Below are 16,242 nucleotides of genomic sequence, written 5' to 3'. Positions count from 1 at the left end.
TAAAGGACCAGCTATGCTTTAACAGCTTTAAAGAAAGAGCCCAATTTAGTTTTATTTTGCCAGAAGAGTTGTGGCTGGTTCATCCCATTCACAGTCTCAGGTCTGGTCCGATCAATTTGATCCTGAGACTGGGAGAATGGTGGGTGAAGCTTTTTGACTTCCTTTCCTGATAAAAAGAACTGAAATGTGAAGAGATTTGGCACAGTCGAGCAGGGGGGGACACAGAAAATGACACACACACCCCAACGAATGTGAAGACTGTGAACACTTTCAGGTGTCCCCTGAGCAAGGACAGCATCCTGTTAGGTGATCCTTCCACTCTGAAACACTTTTCTCTTGTTTCTCACATGAGTGAAGAAGAAGCACAGAGAAATAACACTCGTAAGGATTCTCCCATTTCTTTGATCTTGGCTGAAATTGTGATTTTAAAAAATGTGCTGTTTGCACATGAAGATCATGCTTGTAAAACTCTGACCATCAGAGGGTAATTATATTGCATTTCTCCTTAAAACTACAGCATGGGTACAGTTTTTCATGGGAAAACAACTTAGCACACGCTGGTAGCGAAGAAATGAAAGAATGTACAGTAGATGTAATGAGGTGCTCTAAAAGAGGGCAAATGACTGGGTACAAATTAACTGACAGTAATTCAACCCTGACGAATGATGGGTGTCGTAGTAACATTGCATTTACTAGTTTGCTAGTCGTTCCAGAAATGGCAGCTGGCAGCGTTTAGGAAGAGCTCAGATATCCCTAACTCATGATTTATTTCCAAAGTTTAAGCAGCCACTAAGTGCATCATCAACCCTCCCTGCCCCCTGCCAGCAATTTCTCATGCACAAATGAGTGAAATGGCACAACTGAATGTTAGTAAAAAGTGCTGCTGCAGTCCATGTGGACACCAGAAATCTTTTATGGGGAGGGAGAATCCTCAGTCAGACAACCAACAGGTAGATTTAGGGGCTAGTCATTTCTAGCATTCCCAGTGTCACTGAGGAGAAGATACGCATTGAATTTTTACTTTACTCCCATGGTCTTCCTGATACATTGTCTGGCTTTCCACTCTCATGTATTGCTCACTGTTTACAGCCCTTCCGTTCTACAATCAAATACATCCGTGATTAACTGCATTGCAAATTTTACAATACATTCAGTCCAGTTTAAATCTGCTTAACAGAGAGTCTCCTATGAAGGAGATTAAAATCTCTGTTTATCCATGTATCACTCTTTCCAAAGCAAACACCAACTTAGAGAGAATCAAATATTTAATTTTGATTGGATACTTCAGAAAGTTACCTCACCTACCACGGCAGGGTGGTGAGGAAACTCACTATACGTTCTTTTCTCCTTCTCACTCGCATTTATCTGAGTAGCAGAAACCCTGCCGAAACTGGTCAGGACCACGTATTTGCTGTCAGAGCCACTTCTGATAAAGAACACAGTGACACCTGCCCAACAGGAAGACAAAATGGTGAGCTAAATTCTCTTCTGTTCTACCTGAGGCATTTCTGGGGGCAATCAGGCATTGGGAAAGGTTTTATAATGGCAACAAAGGTGTAGTTACCATTGGAAAGTAACAGCAAGAATGGGAATAGTAGCACTTCTTTGGAGTGGCTGTTCCTTGATTTGTTTTGCATTCAAAGACGTTGTGGGAGGAAGCTACTGTACTGGGGTCTGTATCCTCCTTTTCCCAAACATCAGAGAGACAGCACTATCCTACATTCCCTCTCACTGTTTGACCCTCTAATTTCCCTTGAGGTCAGCCTTATTCCCAGGGCAATCAAATCTCCTCTGGTCAGTACGGTGCAAGAATACCTTAGTGCCCCACTGTAGTTTTTCCACTGAGTATCAGCACTCCAACAGCTGGTCCCAAATTCAAAGGCTTCCCACAAAAAGATCCCACCCTATTTAGTCTATTGCCTTTTTGGTGTGCAGAAAGTCAATGTACATTTCTATAACCTGGAAAAAATTAATCATCTTTCTAATTTTTTCCTTCTCTAGTTCCTCTTCCAGTTAAAAGGCCCGCCTGAATTTCATTGACATATGCTATTAAGATGGCTGCCGTGAGAAAGCATAGCTTTCTGATATTATTTAATTCGTTTGCTTGCTGGTTTCTTTCTTTTTCCCTTTTGGGTATTTCATTAAAAAAATAATTAATCCCATGCTATTGTCTCTTTTTCAGAGGTTCTGCCTCAGCCTGACCCTCTTGTGTATCTCCATGGCGTTGTGTGATGGGGCTTGCTTATATGACTTATTTGAAGACGGCAAAGAGAATGGTGATTGTAGCAACCCTCCAGTTCCTCTGTTTGTTTTCCTTAACTCCCAGATTTGCCTTTGGGTCCTACTTACAATTTTCAGTTTTTATACCCTGCCGAGGAGAATCTCCTCAATGTACCAAACAGAAATAATAACTCTCTGTTGTAAAGTGTAACAATATTTATTCATATGATAATAATTCAAGGCTGGTCTTATTTTATTCTTTCATTAATAGTGCTTTTGACTTGAGATGTTTACTTGTTTAGATTTACTTTAATCACAGTGTTGCCATATTCAAACAGTTTCTTTTATTTTTATCACTATTAATTCATTCAATTCTTAACCAAACCAACTTCCCAAGATCTTGTCCTATTAGTAACTCTTTCAGTCCCTCTGTATATCTATGACTATCTTCTCTCTAACACATCAACGGCCCTGCCGAAAACTGTCATTACCTGTCTTTTTGTCTCCTTTTATTCTCTTGGTTCCGCCCCTCCTGTCATGTCATAGGCTCCCACACCAGAGCTCTGACCTAACTGACAGGAGTGACCTGAGAGCTGCCCGTCACAGTGATGTTATTTGTTAAAAATGTATTCATTTGGGTAAAGAATTATTTGGGGCTTGGGAATTTGCATTTATTTATTGCATTTCAATACTACCCATCTAGTGGCAAGTCACTACTCTGGGAGGTTTGCAGTACATAAAAACATCTGCACCCCCCCCACCTGAGCCGAAAAGACAAACAATCCAAATAAAAACCCCTGTGGGCAACGGCAACAAAATAATGAACAAAACTGCGAGAATCTATCATGGCCTTTCCCAAAAGCTCTGATTTAACCACTTTTCAGAAGGCTAGAAGGAAAGGGGCTAGGGCATTCCACAGCGTTGTGACCCCCACCGAGAAGACCCAGTTCCTAGTCACACTTTTAGAGCCCCCTCTTCCTTGGGGTGGCCACCTGTAGCATCAGAGCCTGGAAGGAACAGGTAGCAGAGGCAGAGAAGCTTCACAAGAGGTTCTTGGACAGGTTCTGCTAAAGCCGGCTTCCCTGACTTGCCACCCTCCAGATACTATGGAGTAAGCAATCCACATTCTTGACCCTTGGCCATGAAGGCCAGGTCTAATGGAGTGTTTATTCCAAAGCATCTGGAGGGCATCAAATCCCATCAGTTTAAGAGGTTTGGATTTCTCCCTTTGGAGCAGCTTTTTGTTAAGAAAGTGCAAAACGTAGACATGTTGCTTTTTTGGACTACACCTTCCATAGCCCCCACCCCTGCATGCTCCCTTCTTTCTCTGCAGGCCATGCTGTCTTGGGGATTCTGGGAGTTGTGGTCCAAACAAATAATATTTCCGAGCTCTGAGAAAGAGAGGGGCCCTTCTTTAAACAGGGTGCTAATTTAATACTGTATGCCACTTGTTTTTTGATTGCACAGGAACAGGAAATATTAGCTTATGAGGCACTTATGATGCTTAATGTCATTTTAAAAAGTGAACTACAGAATTAATTAGCATGGATGGCCTTTTTAAAATACTTCCCAAGATTGGATGTCCACCTCGACTCCTTAACTTCATCAGGTCCTTCCATGAGGGAATGAAAGGCACTGTAGTTTTTGACGGCTCAACATCAGATCCCTTTGACATCCGAAGCGGAGTGAAACAGGGCTGTGTCCTCGCACCAACCCTTTTTGGGATCTTTTTTGCTGTCATGCTGAAGCACGCCTTTGGAACTGCAACAGAAGTTGTCTATCTCCAGACTAGATCAGACGGAAAGCTCTTTAATCTCTCTAGACTGAGAGTGAGAACCAAAGTCCAACTGAAATGCATACAGGACTTCCTCTTCGCAGATGATGCAGCCATTGTTGCCCACTCTGCTGAAGACCTCCAACAACTCATGAATCATTTCAGCAAGGCCTGCCAAGACTTTGGACTAACAATCAGCCTGAAGAAAACACAAGTCATGGGCCAGGGCGTGGACTCACCTCCCTCTATTACCATCACCACGCAGTAATTGGAGGTTGTCCATGAATTTGTGTACCTTGGCTCAACGATCTCTGACACTCCCTCCCTACATGTCGAGCTGGATAATCTCATTGGGAAAGCAGCTACCATGTTCTCTAGACTCACAAAGAGAGTATGGCATAATAAGAAGCTGATGACATATACCAAGATCCAGGTCTATAGAGCTTGTGTCCTGAGCACACTCCTGTACTGCAGTGAGTCCTGGACCCTTTGCATGGCAGGAGAGGAAGCTGAACACTTTCCATATGCGTTGCCTCCGATGGATTTTTGGTATCACCTGGGAGGACAACGTTCCAAATAGAGTAGTCCTAGAACGAGCTGGAATTTTTAGCATATATACATTGCTGAAACAGCAACGTCTATGTTGGCTTGGGCATGTTGTGAGAATGGCTGATGGTCAGATTCCAAAAGATCTCCTGTATGGAGAATGAGTGCAGGGAAATCGCCCCAGAGGGAGACCACAGCTGCAATACAAGGACATCTGCGAGCGGGATCTGAAGGCCTTAGGAATGGACCTCAACAGATGGGAAACCCTGACATCTGACCATTCAGCCTGGAGGCAGGCGGTGCATCACGGCCTCTCCCATTTTGAAGAGACCCTTGTCCAGCAGGCCGAGGCAAAGAGGCAGTCACGAAAGCAGCAAAATCAAGGAGCTGGACAGGGGACAGATTGGATTTGTCTTCATTGTGGAAGGGATGGTCACTCTCGAATTGGCCTCCTCAGCCACACTAGACGCTGTTCCAAGTCCTCCATACAGAGCACGTTACCATAGTCCCTCGAGACTGAAGGATGCCTAACTAACCATGGGAATTGCTATAGATCCTCTTTAGCATTGGCGGATAGCTCAGTGGTTTAGGTCTCTGGTTGGGAGTTTGATTCTGTGCTGTGCCTCTAGGACAGGGGCTGGACTGGATGATCCACAGGGTCCCTTCTAGCTCTGCAGGGCTAAGGTGGTTGTTGTTTGACTAGGGTCAGGGAATCTGTGACTTTCCTAATGCTAGACCCAAACTTCCATCATCGAGTCAGGATGGCCAATGTAGAGGATAATGGAACTTGTAGTTCAACATCCAGGGAGACAGAAGTGGAATTCTGAGAATGGTAGTCCAAAAACACAGATCTGCACACCTCTAATTACAATTTCCAAACTATACACTGATCTCAGGACCTGATTTTATGTTGAAATGTGGAGTTTCTAACATGCTTCAAATGGCTTCTTACCTCGTCTTCTCCTCTTAGCTAAACGAAATGGATGTGTTGATCCTTATGATGGCAAGAAGCACCTATTTGGATCAACGTGGAACACAGATGGCTGTTTAAGGTGTGAATGCTCTGAGGCAAGGATGACGTGCTGCACCAGGTAACCCACGACTGAAATTGTTCTTTCCAAGGGAAATAAAAAATGGCTTCCTCTTCCCTACAGTTTCTTATTTCCCACCCACCCTTCCCTTTTAGATATGGTGGCCCTGTTATCGTTGAAGGATGCACAGCCATTGTGGACCGAGAAACATGTGAATACAAGTTCTACAAGGAAGATGACCCATCGGAGCCTTGCTTTTTAAAAGAAATGTAGAGAGTTTAGGTTAATGTGGATACAGGAAATCTGATGAATAAAGCAGATACTTGAGCAACTCTCTTGTGTTTCTTGCTGTTCTCTCAGATGGTTCCAGGACTGAGAAGAGGTGGGCAAAGTAGCCTTCTATTTCTTTCTTTCTTTCTTTCTTTCTTTCTTTCTTTCTTTCTTTCTTTCTTTCTTTCTTTCTTTATTTATTTATTTATTTATTTATTTATTTATTTATTTATTTATTATTCCTTTTCTCTGAGCACAGGGCACTTGGAAGCTCAAGCTTGAACTGAAAGAAATACAGCTAAAATGCAATAAAGTATTACATGACAACACAACTCAAGAATTAATATTAATAACCAATATTGGTCAGAATGACTGGAATAACTATGTCGAACTCTATGATAATTTATAAAATAGGAAGAGGAGAGAGCATAGTGGAACAATGGTCAAAGCAGGACAAAAAGTGATGTTAGCTGAATTGCTGATGATGTGGCAGTGATTACGTCCCTGAGTAATCTCCACAGCAAATGTTTCACTTTGCTAATTCATGTGAAAATGTATGGTATATCTGTTTATATGTTAATGCTAAGATACCTCAATAAGCCATCCTGTTAAAAGCAAGCACCTTGATTGAAACAATTTTAGATTAGGCATCCTTCAGTCTTGAGAGACTATGGTCCCTTGCTCTGAATAGAGGACTTACTCTCACCTTCAGTCTTACACAAGTCTTTAGTTCTGTTTTTTAAAACTTATTTATTATAACCGATTTGGGATCCCTTCGCTCCCCATGCTAGTACCACAGATCACGAAGCAAGGGCCCTGCTCAGGTTTCTGCTGGTACCCTGAAAGAGTAGATTTGGTATTGGTCTCAGGGACACAGATTAGGAGGCAGGTTTATTTTATGTTATTTATTATTGGGTTTATATCCCGCCCTTCTAGACAGAAGTCTACAGTATTCAGGGCGGCTCACAATATATTGTGCACAAACAAATACTGTAAAAACAATTAGGTTGAGTCCCAGTTGGTTGAGAACCCACACCTTCAAGAAAAAGAAAAAAAACAAGACTGTGGTATTGACAGTAAAGCTCACTATGTTAAAGACTGATGAGACACAGAAATACAGAATATATTTATTTATTTATTTATTTATTTATTTATTTAACTTGTATGCTGCCCACACTACCCAAAGGTCTCTGGGCGGCTTACAACTATTAAAATACAATAAAAATATAAAACAATTAAAATACAATTAAAATATATACTCTAAAAATTACCATCAGGACCCGCAGCTGATATTATTTCAATTAAAAGCCTTCTGGAACAGGAGAGATCCCAGAAAGGCTATTTTAGTCTGGAAGGTCTCGCTGGAGACGATGCCTATTTATACGGATCAACAGAAGGAGGATAGTTTGAGAGAGGATAGTTTGGAAACGGCCAAGGGGTTTTCCTTCTGTCACTGCAAGAGTCTCTCAGGCAGGCACAGATGAGCTACATTTATTTATTTTTTACATTAGCAAACCCAAGAGAGAGTCTCACTCCGTGTGGCTCAGAAGCATGTCTTTTGGTTCAGGATTTTGATGGAAATGACCAGGCAGGAAGACTAAGGAAAAGGAGTCTCTCTCTCTCTCACAGAGAGATATATGTTTATATATTTATTAGTTACAATATGTAAACAAGAAATGACAACTAAATAGCAAAGTTTTGCAGGATGCACTTGGAAGATGATCACTAAAATACCTATCCAGACAGGGTGAGAGGAAGAAGTGTTAATTGCTAGGGTCAGGAAGAGCGTTTTCTGGCTGAGTGGGAATTCGAACCCGCATCCCCCCCCCCCAGTCTGTGTCCCCTCTGGGTGCTTAACTTTCTGCGTGAACCTGTCCGTTTTTCTCCAATTGCACACCTCCCCCCACTTTTTTTCCAAAGTGCAAAATGTATTTGGAGGACACTGATGTAATGTTAGGAGGTGGAACTTTTTGCAAGCGTTATATTTTGCAAAATACTGTAGTTCTCCCTCCGTCCTGTCCCCCCCCCCCCCCGTTGTTTGACATGGAAAGCAGAGCCAGTTTGACAGGCGTCTGGGGATGGTGATTGGCTAAGAGAAGGAGGAGGCGGGGCTTCTGAGATGAGGTGATCTGAGACCGTTGGAGTTCAGTTGGTGTTGAGGGGCGAAAACTGCCCTGAGGCAGAGCCAGGGGAGTTGGGGAGGCGGGAGGGTGCTCAGGCCCCGTTCTGCCTTCCTTCCTTCCCCTTGGAAGATAAAGCAAATGCCTGTGCTGTTCCTCCCTGTGCCATCCAAAAGCCCTTCTTTATTTTCCTTTCCCTTAAAGAAGGGCGTGGCAGAGAAAAAAAGGCGAGGGAAGGCTAGTTTTTCCTCCTCAGAGGGAGAAACCGCGAGAGAGTCAGGGTTGGGGCCAGAATCTGTGAGGGGAATTAGTTTTGTTCCATGTTCCAGAGAAAGAGGAACATTAAGAGCTAGTAGGAGAGGAGAAACCATCTGGCATTACCCATAATAAGAAATGTAATTTTATTTTTAACTACTTCGATGGCCGTCGTGTCTGTGGCAGCAAAAGCCCTGAGAAAGGGCAGGGAAGCATTGGAGGGGGGGGGGCTTGCAGGTCTATCAGCCCTGGGGTGGTACGCTTTTTATGTTTTTCTAAACCAACTTTCAAATATAAAATGAGAAACACAAAGGCAGAAAGAACAAAAGGCTTCCCCTGCCTTCCCATCCAGCTTTGGGAGACAAAAGGCTCCCAAAGTCCAGGAAGCCTTCTCTTGTGTGTTTCTGGCTTCAGCTTGGAAGGCTGTTTATTTTCCTAAATGAATTTTGAGATATAAAATGAGAAAAGAAAGACAAAGAAGACTTCTCAAGCCTTCTATTCATCTACTCTTTCTTAAGACAAAACAGCTCCCAAAGTCCAGGAGGCCGCCTATGTGTTTCTGACTCGTTCCATTCTTCCTCCCCACACAACAGCTTTGAAGGTTGTTTATTTTCCTAAATGAATTTTCAGATGTAAAATGAGAAGAAGCCAAAGAAAGATTTGTCAAGCCTTCTACTTCCATCTACTCTTTCTTAAGACAAAATGGCTCCCAAAATCCAGGAAGCCTTTTCCTGTACTAGTTATTTTGAGGACACCCAACCTCAACCCTCGGGGGGGGGGGTGGGGTACTGAATCACATCTTGATACCCTTCTATCGTTCTGTCTGCCTTCCAAAATCAAGAAAGCACTGTTGTTTAGTTAAGTCAACAGTTCCCTACCTTCCAACTAAAGGGCAGGTGCCAGGATCCTTTTTTGATAGCCATGACAATTTGAGTGGGTTCACAGGGGCCTGGTACTTGAATGCCTGAGCAAGATCAGTCTACCAGGATCACATTTTCCAAGCGTGAACACACTCCTGGCACAAATCAGAAGGCTATCTGTTGCTGTCTTTCAACTGGATTTTCCAAGGCTTTGGTTGAAGTGGAAACGACACAAGATTAGGGTGGCCCCAAAAAATGGTTGCAGGGCTGAGGAATTTCTGGAAAACATGGGAAAAGAGGGTAGAAATCAATTCAAGGGGTCGCTGGCTGCTTCCATGTCTCTTAAGGTCACCTTTGTCTGCAGTAAAACTTGTTGGCCAGATTTGTAGATGTTGTAATACATAAATGGCCTTGAGGTCATTGCTTGACTGCAAGATGCCCACTTTAAGCCACACAATCTCCAGAGAAAATTCATAGGTTATACATAGATTTATATGTTGAATAGCCAACATTTTAATGACACAAGAACCAAGTATGTGTTGTACGTAAGCCAGATATCAGAACGCTGTTTCTACTGGAGGTACAGAATGAGAGCCCAGTGCTCTTTCAACGAAATAATTTTGGCATTAAAGACCCATCACTGTCAAGATAACTAGGGGACCAAATACATCTGGAGGGGCTCGGTTTCCTCACTCCCAACCCTGCTTTCCAGACAGTTCCCTACCTTCCATCTAAGGATCCTTTTTTGATAGCAACGACAATTTGAGTGGGTTAACAGGGGCCTGGTACTTGAATGCATGAGCAAGATCAGTCTACCAGGATCACATTTTCCTGAGCATTTTCCAGGCGTAAACACACTGCCAGTGCTTTATCACTTTCTTTCAGTGGTTGAGCAATGACATTATAAGGTTATCTGTTGTTAAATGTTGTCAAGTTTGAACTGGCTTATAGTGACCCTCATAGGGCTCTCTACATCCCCAGTGAGTTTCCTAGACCATCATTACTCTATCCACCACACCACACTGGGTACTTCCATAAGGTTATCTGACATAAGCTGAATTTCACTGTTTTTCCGGAAGTGAACTAGGAACTAAATGCTCCTCAGTCTGCAATTAGAGGTGATCCAAGAGAACTGTAATCAAAGAACAGAGATAAAGTATACATCCCATTGTTCTATTGCCCCATAAACCATGGGTTGTCTTCTCAAATTATACAGCTTCCTTCAGATCTGATCTAAGGTGTGTCACCTAATAGAGTACTGTATATGATTCCACCAGTTCTTTCTGGGATAACCTGGCAACAGAACCTGTATGGACAGGGATTTCAATGTCACATTTCAACACGAATATTTAACTATCAGCTTCAAGCAGCTGACCTGAACATCTATTTCTGTTCATGTCAAAGCCAGCATTTGACCACCAGAAAGACAAATAAGCCATTACTTACACTTTCAGGAAGCATCAGCTATTTCACATGACGTAAGCCCTAGGGCTGTTTTTAAAAGTGCTCATTGGCACCTGTCCCATGGGGTTCCAGTCTTCTTTGCCAGCGTTCCTGAGAGGAGGAGGAGGAGGAGGAGGAAGAGAGGGACCCGTGCGTCATCTCCCAAGACAAGGGAGTATGTGTCCCAGTGGAACATCTGCTGCTGGGTCCTTCCACTTCTCTTGCAGAACTTCAGCCTGTTGGGCCTCTGCTTCTCTGCAGGACCAAGCCCTCCCAACCTCTGTACTGTGAGGCAGTGGTCTTCCTTCTATCTCCCTTCCCTGCCCCTGATTCAGTATGGAGTCCAATATAGGTTGTTTCCTCTTCCTCTATTGCTTCTTTTTCAGAAAGCCCTCCTCAGTTTGTCTATGTTATGTGTCTCTACAGCTTCATGCCATGCATGCTTCATATACAGAGACTCAGAAGACACAGACAGTAACTTATTATTTATTTAACAAAGTTTTTACAAATCACTGCCATCTCCACCAGAAATCCCAAAGTAATGTTCAGCAAAACCACCATGAAAGAAACAATAAAGTATTTAAAAGGAGTGTAGATGATTTATTTGTTTATTTATTTATGGAGGCAAAGTCTTAAATGAACAAAAGAGTTTGGGCTGCTTTTCAAAAGTTCAGGAGGAATGGATCCAGCTTAAATTCCTTTGGGAGGTAACTCCTCAATCAAGGTGATACTGCAGAGAAAGCTCTGCCTTGCATCCTCTCCAATCTTGATTCTCAGGCTGAGGGGCCACACAACAGACTCTCCACGGAGAAGCTCTCATTCTTGTTGGGTTTATAAGGAGGGGTGATCTTTCAGATTTCCTCACTATTTAAAGTGTTCAAGATCTATAGACAGTATCAGCTTCTAATTAAACTGCAAAAATAAGGAAGTCATATAGTATAGTAGTCCTCACCAAACTGGGGCTGGGGGACCTCAAAAACTGTTTGACACACGTTTTCAGGATTCTTGACCTCTAGCCACATTGGCAGGGGATGGGGGGCAGTCAAAACACATGGTGGGCATGAGCTGAATCTCATGAGGCTAAGTGAGAAAACCATGATTTCCACAGGCATGGCTAATTCTGACAGCCCTTTGCTGGGTCCCCTTCTCTCTGTAGGGATTAGGTTTGGGATTGGGGTGAATGTTAAGATTAGGCATCATGACAGAGATTAAGCATAGCGACAGTTATAGTTTAACAATGCCCATGGTCTCTGTCTTGGCAAGGAGCAGCGTGGCTCAAAAAAGTGACAACCTGACTTTGCTTTTTAAAACAAATTTTAACTTATAGACCAAGTGCTAAGGGTTTTTCTCCCAAAGGGATTCTAGAGTTAGCTCCCATTTCTGATTTTAATTGCTAACAACAGGAACAAATGACTCTTTGGGGGGCTCTCGAAAGTTGGATCAGTCAATTGACCCACTTGATCAATGTTTTGTTCCAGTTGGTCAATATGTTTACCTTTGTTTGATGACAGATTTGAGTTATATATTCAAAACAAAAGAAGCTAGTATGCAGCTTGATCTAAATCAGGACTATCCTGAGTACTTATAGTTCTGGATAACATTAAGACTTATTTGCAGAAAGTAAGTTTCTATAGTCCAGCAGGGATTTGAACCCAGGTCTCTCGAGTCTGACTCTGATATACAGTCCTCTCTGCACCCCACTAGCTTTGCAATGAAGTTTAGTGATTTGGGGTATGTTTATTTTTTCCTTCTGAACTATCCTCTGATGAGTTTCTCGCCTAGCAGACAATACATTTTCCGTTTCTTGCTTTATCCCAGTTTCCAAACGAAATATTCTATTCAACAATCACAGACTGCACTAGGCTGCTGTACTCTGCCAGTAAATACCAAATAATCCTAATAAAATTGACCTCGAACCAAAAGACTTGACAGTTCCCTCAACCATAAAAGAAATCCTGCCTGCTTCATGTAATGGAAATAAGGACAGTCATTTATTGGTCATTGAAGAAAGAAGACAGACACAGAGATGTAAAACTTAATGATTTACTCTTGGCCTCATGTATGGCAGGCAAAGATGTATAAAATAAGCTGTTAAGCTTTATCACATGGTTTTGAGGGGTCGCCAGTTTTATGCAGCTTATAAGTACATGTTTCTGGATCCACCACTGCTGTGCATCCAGGAATGCTTACAGTGCCACCGTATCTGAAAAAAAAAATTAAGCAAGGTTTAACTTTCAAAAGGTTTTGCCTTAAGGGCTTGGAATTATCGAAAAGTATTTTCCCCACAACTTTATATCGCTATAAAGGTATGCTCTTTCCCCAACCATGCTGTTGAAGAGAAACCTGTTATTAAAAACAATTAAAAGTATTTTAGCATCTTGGAAATTAACATATGACCTTGTGCATCTGGTGACAGATGAATCAGCAAAGAAAACTGTTTAGTCTTGAAGGGGCCACAAAACTCTTGTCTGGTTTTGGTGCAACACAAATACTCTCTCTCTCTGGGGCATTTCGTAGGCTTTCTTTTACTAAAATATACCCATCTTTAATGCACAATATAATTTGTAGTCAAAGTTTGGTTTTCACGACAACAGATTATTTGAATTCCTTACCTGCCCAATCAAAACTTCTTGCCCATAAATAAAAGCTTCCTTGCTCACTTGCAAGAGCTCCTGAAACATTATTTATTTTCCTTCCACATCTATAATACAGGCAAACCTGGTGTGCCAGTTTTAATTGGCTAATCACCTTCCCATCCTCTAGCCCTGCTCATGGACTGAACAGGTTGAGCATGGGAAAAGGCACTGAACAGGTTGAGCACGGGGAAAAGGCACTGGGCTATGTTTTTAGCCCTGTCCTCAAACTCTTGCTGCTTTTCCCATGGTCGCTGTCACAGTTAATATGTATGGGATCTACTGTGAAGCAGGATCTATCATATACTTAGGACAGGTCCTTCTACTCTCATCCTAATGGTCCAGAGGAAACAGGTGATAAGAAGGCATGCAATCTCCAAGCCAACTTCTTAATTTGCCAAAGGTTACACAGCTTGCAGGACACCCACTGGGTATCAGTAACAGGATTTTGGCCAATGCAGGCATCATTGCACAAACAGATCTTCTCTGCCCTGCTCTGCATAGAAAGAGACTGATGATGTTGCATCTGGTGAGCCTTAAGAGAGACTTTCAGAAAGAATAATCACATAGATATACTATGGGCATTTTTCCTACCTGGTACAGCATGACATTCCGGTTTTACCACAGCTACATTCCAGACACTGGGCTGTATTCCACTTGGAGCCCACTGGATGTTTGCTTCCGTCAAATGGATCAATACACCCATCTGGAGTTGCCAACGGACCTGGCGGAAAACATTTATGTGAGTTTTCTGTCCAGTTGTACCACATTTCTTTAAGTGCTGATGGAACCCACCCACTCCTTTTTAAACATCAGAGGTCTTTGGGGAAACTGTTCTAGTAAATTGTAATAACCACATGGTAGAAATATTGTAGTTCTCTGAGACAGTGGTCAATCTTTAAATGTTGTCTCAGCAGACAGATGTTTAGACAAATGCATGCGTGTGGAAAAGGCATGTCAGGGAACTTAACATGCAAAAGATGCCAAGAAGATGGTTATCTGTGGTTGGCAAACAGTAGTAGCCCGGAGATCACAAAGACATCTACATGTACACAAAGTGGATTGACACATGAATAGCAATGAAAAGGTTCTATATCCCAGTCCAAGAACAGGAGACAGAGTTTATCACCTTGGTCAGTTCAACGCTTGTGAGTGGAGGGTTGTAATTAGTGGGCATAAACTACAGGCAAAATTGGTAACTATTTGACAAGCTACAACTGGATGGCAGTAAATATGAGCAATAGATGAGCTGTTCAACACATGTTCTGGGAGAAAAAGCCTTTGTCTCTTTCCTAGCCACAGGAGACAGAATGAAACTTTCTGAATTTGGATCGGTTCCAGACGTCTTAGATCTGCCTTAGAACTAAGTTCCAGTTAATCTTCTGATTTTCACCTGGATCTTCTGCAGAATTGATTTGATTTGATGCCCCTTCTGTTAACTCTCTGCATTCATAAATCTATGTGGCCTCCATATATGAAACTCAAAAACAAAGTAGAGGGGTGTACAGCCCCAAAAAAGTTACCATAGAGGAATGGGAATGCTGTTCCCTTGGAGATTTGACCCTGTTCCTCAGCATGAAAACTATGCTCAAAAAACCAATCCAAGCCCAGCAATTTAATAGTACCAGGAGTGATTTATGGAGGATGTGGGGATTAAGGGCCCAGAGCTTTCCATCATCAGTTGCAATACTCTCTGAAAATCATTCAGAAGACCGCCCATTAGTCCCAAAAGAGACTCAGGACATAGATCTGACCAAGCTTAGAAACATTACTTTTGATATTCCCCCAGAGCCTACCACCCAGCTTGGCCACAAAGGATGCTGGCTGGGGATCCTGGGACCTGTAGTTAAAAATGACTTGCCTAAGATCTAAGACTTGGGGTTTTAGTTTTTGCAGGATTCTGTCATGCAGATCAACTTGCATTAAAAAGGGAAATAAGTAAGTCCTACGACTACATCCTCATCCCCATCCAACTCAACCTGTGGCACTTTTCTAATATGGCAGAATCGTCAGTATGATATAGGAGCCTTACTGAAATTGCAGGCTCCATCACATGAAGCCAGAGAGAGACACAAGACAGTCAGGCTGAGGAAGGCTCTCTGAAAAGGAATCAAAAGAGGAGCAGAGTCAGTCAGAGATATAAAAACCTTGTCATCATTTACACATCAAATTATTTTTAATATTAAGGCACAGGAGGGAAAAAAACCAACACATTCTATGACTTAGATGAGCAAATGCAGCTTTAAAACGGTCAATCGGGTGGTGTTAGATAAGAAAGTGAAGAGGGGTGTATTTTGTGAGGGAAAAGAGGATCCGTGAATACTAACAGTCTACAAGTGAGTGGGAAATGTGGCTAGTGAAAGAGCTGTAGGAAAGACTTCTGTGAGCTGCATGAAATGCCGAGTGTGGAAGAAGCTGAGTCAGGATCTGGATGAACAACAGTCTCTGTGAATGAAAGCATTCCAAATGAATGACGTGTCTGTAAATTTATAAAAGTGTTCTGTTTAGCCATAATGAGACATTTTAAAAAAAAACAGGCGATAAAATGATTATTTTGGAATGGTTCTATAACCTAAGCATTTTGTCCCCCCCCAAAAAAAAGAAAAGAAATAAAATCAAATTCTGCTCCCGGATTCTCTAAATTCTATCCACTTGTGGGTAAAGCCAGGTTTTCTGGAGGATTCTGCTGTCATTGTTCAGATGTAGTCAAAAACGGTGACAAAAAGATAGAAATGGGCATAGATGAGAAGAGAGAAGTTAGGTTTCTTGTGGCTGTGAACCCCACAGTATTCCCCACAGCAATCCAACTCGAATACTTAGGGAGCTATTGTCTAAAAAGCACTTTATTTCTGGCATGAGACAGAAGCAGGAGTCGGAGGGTTGCCCACAATTTTAAGAACTATTCACATAGCGTGATGTGGGTAAACTCCATTAACGTTCCTTCTTCTCTGCCACCAGTCTGCTTCATGGTGGCCTTCAGAGACATATTAAGGAGTCATTCTGGCACCTGAGGCCAGCAGCACTAGCTTTCACACAGGCTGCAGGGGGTGTAAGACTCTGGGGAAAAGGAGAAAAATGTGGTGTCCCCCC

General features: G+C 42.4%; 1 long non-coding RNA gene across 1 annotated transcript; it reads left to right on the top strand.

Moving 5' to 3' along the window:
* The first annotated feature begins 1,330 nt into the window (after positions 1 to 1,330).
* Positions 1,331 to 5,555, top strand: LOC144584160 (uncharacterized). Its single transcript, XR_013538253.1, has 3 exons — positions 1,331 to 1,471; positions 2,183 to 2,276; positions 5,511 to 5,555. It is a non-coding gene; the product is annotated as an uncharacterized LOC144584160 (long non-coding RNA).
* The last annotated feature ends 10,687 nt before the right edge of the window (positions 5,556 to 16,242 follow it).

Source organism: Pogona vitticeps, chromosome 8, assembly GCF_051106095.1.
Source record: "Pogona vitticeps strain Pit_001003342236 chromosome 8, PviZW2.1, whole genome shotgun sequence".
Classification (NCBI taxonomy): Eukaryota; Metazoa; Chordata; class Lepidosauria; order Squamata; family Agamidae; genus Pogona; species Pogona vitticeps.
The sequence above is the reverse complement of the archived record's forward strand: the minus strand, read 5'-3'. Positions and strand labels throughout refer to the sequence as shown.